Here is a 5,115-nt window from a genome sequence, read left to right on the forward strand (position 1 = left end):
GGAAAGGAAATTTTCTGTTTTTTCAATGAAAGAAAAAAAAATACAAAGTTGTCTGGGTGAAAGAAATGAGAGCTACAAAGGCACTTTAAGAAGTGCCTGATGGGCCTTCCCTCAGAAGCCCTCCTGGGTACCCACAGGGACTGCAGGACAGGCCACTCCCCACACAGCCACCTCAGGAGCCTGAGCCAGCCTGGCTCCTCCTCTCTCCATGGACCCAGCACAACTTTGACCCAGAGAAGGCTCACAGAGGAAGTTTACATAATAAGTGAATAAAATGCCTATGGAGTGGATTGGGGGAAATAAGGGCATGCAAAATTATCAGCAAATCCATGTGTCCCACAGAAAGCCTTTGTAATCATAATATGTGCACTACCACTGTCAGGGTTATTGCGTTTGCTCAATTTTGATAGGCTCCTTTATGAAAGGTTTTCATCTGTGTTCCACACACACACACACACACACACACACACACACACACACAATCTGCATGCACCCAGTAAGTGCCAAGACTGACCAGTCTATTTTCCCTTTAACTGGCAGCATTCACAGTCACTTTATTGTGTAAAATAATGTTGCTTCTTCTTCCCTTTATCTTGCTTATGTCTGACCTTCCATTAAAAGTTGCTTAGAAACTGCTTAGCAAACAGTCGGGGTGCTCTGCTGACTTCTTCCTTTTGTGACTTCTCCACCGCCTCATTCCCTTTCTGCAGGCTTTCTGAGGCTTCTTTTCATCTCCTTTCAACAGACAACACTAAAAGCCCAACATTTCCCTCCATTGAAAGGAAGTCTGCTGATCGGAGGCAGCAGCAGCCCCAGTACACCTGCCAGGGAAGAGGGGAGTTGATTAACAAAGCTCCCACAGCTCTTGCTTTCTGTGACCACCTCTGCAGGGTGTGCTGACCAAGTCAGAAATTATTAAAAATCCTGACACCAGGAAGCCCACGATGCTGCCATCAACCAGAGCTGGAAGGTGGACGCGGAACTGGAAGTCATGGTGCTTCCTTTTACAAAGAGCAGGGATTGGCCCACACTGGGCTGTGAACAGAAGCCACACCAGACTTTAAAACAGAATCCCCCAATGCCCAGGGAGTGGGTTTCCATGAGCTTACCGTGTGCAGGTAAGTCACTCCTCTATGCTGTCCTCATCCAACACTTTGCTGAACACACAAGGAGGGCATCCCAGAAGAGAAACACAATCCACGCCTACCTTGGGCTACATAACACTCTAGCAGCTGAAGAACGTGTTGTAGGAAAGAGGAATTTAAGTAAGAAATAGAGGCACAGTCCTGCTTCTAGGAAATTCACAGGGGTGTGAGGAGAGATGAGCTGCCCACTCTGTCCCGCCTGGGCTGTGGAGGAACAGCTGTGGCTTCCACCTGGTTGGGGAGAGGAGGAGGGCTTGAGGGACGGAGACTGAGCTTGACAGAGGGGATTCCATCAGATAAAAGACCGTGTGGAGGCCTGAGAAGTCTGTGTCGAAGAGCAGAGGCACATGCAGTCTTTCCCTTGGAGGCAGTGGCTGCCCAACCAGCTTAGCTGACCTCTCCTTTGCTGCTGCGTGGCATGGGAGGCCTGGGAGGTCACTGACGCCATAGTGAGACAGACCATGTGGTTGGTATTTTCTCTGAATTGTGAGATTATTTTTACACAAATCTGTAAGAATCTTATAAAACAAGATCATTCTGTACATGATCCTCATCACGGTAATCCTGCAAAGGGTCCACACCTAAGATTCTGCCTTTGTGTTAGCAGCAGTTGTGCCTCCCCGAGAACCCAAGTGCTGACTTCATTTTCTCACTGACTACTCACATGAGGGACATCCTCAGTGGGCCAGGAGCTGCAAGAACACAAGCCAGTCTGCACCATCAGCCTTCTGAAATCGTGGTCACCACCCACCAACTGCGGATTGAAAGACATCTGTGGTGAACATATACCTTTCCCTCATCATTACTCTATAAACGGGACAGCAGGACAACTACTCACGTGGCATCCACATTGTACGGATTAGGTATTACAATTACGGAGATGATTTCCTTTCCACAGGAGGACGTACTGCGTCATTTTATATGAAGGACTTGGACATCTGTGGATTTTTAGATGCGTGGGCATTGTGGAACCAATCCCCTGATGATACTGCAGAAAACTGCAGTCCTGGAACCCTTGAAGTCCTCTCTGCAATTTATACTCCTTAAATCATTTAGTGTCTTTTTCTCATTAGTCTTAACTTTATGTAATTATTTCTTTTATGCATCCTTTAAATCTTTTTTGAACCAAAGTGAAATAGAAATAAATGCAACAGAAAATATACTTAAAAGTACATGTGATTAGTGGATCATGCTTACTGAAAATAACTGTACTTGGTTCAATCATAAGTGTTCAGGAAAACTGGAAAAGACATTTCAGCCCAGCTGCTGCGACATCATTAACCAAAAGCATCTCGTATTTTTCTTGCTGCTTTGTTATTTCTTTAATATAAGTAAAACTAGAAATTCAAAGTTAAAAGTTGATCTGTGGCTATGATTTCAAGTTACCACCATATAAATACTTTTGATGATGAGATAATCATTAAGACAATTATCTAAAGGGAATAATTGGCAACAATTTGGCTGAGGATATGGATGAGTGTTGAAAGCCCCGTCATTTTTTATGTGGACACTTTGTTCCATAGAAACTATTACTCGGGTGAGGGCAACATCTCATATTTCATTACATATTAATGTTCTGCAATTTTGTCAAATCAAAGATAATACTTGGCCCTTGCTTTTCTAAAATTGAAAACAAAAGTTACCTGAATTTTTATAACATGACAGTCTCCATAATGTCATGGATATGTCTCTTAAACTATTGCTTTATACAAATACATTTGTCTCTCAATCTTTCCTTTCTTATTTGCCCACAATCAGAATAGTCACACATCAAGAAATTGGAGCAGAGCTACTCTCTGTGTACACAGTGCCAGTGCTTTCCATTTTTTCATTTTCTTGCTGAAAAAGAGAAGGAAACAGCTATTCATTAAGCACCCAGCACATGGCAGGTGTTTTGCCGGGTGCTTTGTATACATTATCTCTCCTAATCCTCATGGTAACCCTATGAGGAAGGCAGTTTTATCCCCATTTTATAGCTCAGGAAACCCAAGCTCAGGGGGGATAAGAAGCTTGCCCTGGGTCGTCTGACCGCAGGGTGGATTGTGGACTCGGGTCTGTTTGCCTGGAAAGCATTTGGACCTTCCTCAGATCCTCCACCCTGCCCCCACCTTGCAAATGCCTTGTGAAATCTTTTTTCTTTTCAGTCTGATGTTTTAACTTTGTATAGTTTCATTCTGATTTATAGAAATATTCAACCAGGGATCTTTTTGTTGAATTTCGTATTTTAAAAATTTATTCTGAGACATTTTTATCTCTAGGAACATAATTTTCTTTTCTTATGCAAAACTTTAGGTGATGCTGTCATTATTAAAATAAAATTCAAGGGTCATTTTATTAATAGTTTTTTTAATTATTACTAAAAACTGCCCTATATCAAACTTCTAAAAGTTACATAGAAAGCAACTGGACAAATGGAGACATTTTTCCTTTTATTCTCTTTTTCTGGATATCTATTTCTATTTAACAAATTGCTGTAAAACTCAACAGTGTAAACAACATCCATTTTATTATATCTCATAATTTTTGCCTGTCAGGGATTTGAGTAGGACTTAGTCGGCAAGGACTCTGCTCCCTGTGGCTTCGACTGCAGTCCCTGGGCAGCATTCAGCTGGCTGATGGAGCCAGGAAAGCTGGGCTCAGCTGGGATACTCAGTGGAGCCATAGCACTGGCCTCCAGGGCATGGTGGTCACCGTGCTCAGGCTCTATACACCATGGATAGGGGTTCTAGAGAGAAGTTTCAGAGGCACAAGACTGGAAAATACACCTTTGCTTCTGTCGCACTCTTTGCCCAACTGGGGAAGAACATTCACTTCTAGACAGGAAAGCATGAGAGATCTGGGGCCAACCTATCCAATCACTTGTCTCATGTGAACCTCTATTTTAAAAGACTTTAAATTCATCCATTTGTGGAAGGCAATATGACGAAAACATTGGAGAGCTAACCCAATAATGGAAGTTATTAGAGGTTTTAATCAAGCAAAACAGTGAAAATATTAAAATTAAAACCAAAACTAGTATGATCATATTTACTGTAAGGAAATCTTGAAAGCATCATGATGATAAAAAATATTCTCAATTTTAAAATTGAGTGCAGTTTAAGAAACAGAAAACGAAGCATTGTGTGGCTATGTTAAATACCACGACTCTTGTGCAGGTTATAAGAAAATGACTTATAAGTCAAATGTTATCCTGGTGTGGTTCCTTGTGTAGAATTGGCAAATATTCCACTAACTTTAAAGCATGAAGTTGACTTTTAAAATCTGTTGCTGCAACAGACTCTCATTTCCATTCTTTCTAACAACCAGTTTAGAGCTACGTCTGAGACCGTTCTCGCCAGACGTGAGGCAGTACACAGCAGCACACCCATCTTTTAGGTGAATGTTAACGAAACAGCCATGGCCATTCCTTAGTATGTCTGTGGCTCCTTCCCATCTACAGTGACAGACAGGGCTTAGTCTGGCCATAAAGTGTAAAACCCCTGCTCTCTGGCTCCCAAGCCAAAGCTTGCTGCCCACTACTCCCAGTGCACTTTCCCGGCTCCCTTTGTGTTAACTCGCGCCATGGATCAACGCCTCGCCAAGAAGCCAAGCCTGGCTGCTTGAGAACCAGGGAGACACTGCTGCCAGCTGCAACTCAGTATAACAGCAGCTTCGCTGTGACTCAAGAACAATGCCCTGACAGATGGAAAAAATATGAAACGAGAAGAACTTTGGTTCCCGAACAACCACGTGGAGCAGAGAGATGCACCAATGCAGATCATTCTCCCTGAATGTCCCTGTGAGAAGTGGAGAAACTATTGACTTAAAATCACTAAAACAATGTCAGCTCTTTATTAAAGCAGTCAAGCCGTATTGTACCTAAGTCTTATTGTTCTAATAGCTTCACAATGAATCACCAATAAAACATCTGAACTAAGTTTTTAAAGATGACCGAAAATAGCATTCACTAAATGCACCACTTTACCTTGTA

At 42.5% G+C, this 5,115-nt stretch overlaps 1 long non-coding RNA gene across 1 annotated transcript; it reads right to left on the reverse strand.

Annotated features, from left to right (window-relative positions):
- Positions 1–531: 531 nt before the first annotated feature.
- Positions 532–2,120, reverse strand: LOC104876769. The gene is made up of 4 exons (XR_002026049.2): positions 1,984–2,120; positions 1,810–1,899; positions 1,110–1,376; positions 532–821 (listed from the first exon to the last, which is right to left on the reverse strand). It is a non-coding gene; the product is annotated as an uncharacterized LOC104876769 (long non-coding RNA).
- Positions 2,121–5,115: the final 2,995 nt, after the last annotated feature.

This window comes from Fukomys damarensis, unplaced genomic scaffold (genome assembly GCF_012274545.1).
Source record: "Fukomys damarensis isolate Sample0158 unplaced genomic scaffold, DMR_v1.0_HiC HiC_scaffold_14, whole genome shotgun sequence".
Taxonomy (NCBI): Eukaryota; Metazoa; Chordata; class Mammalia; order Rodentia; family Bathyergidae; genus Fukomys; species Fukomys damarensis.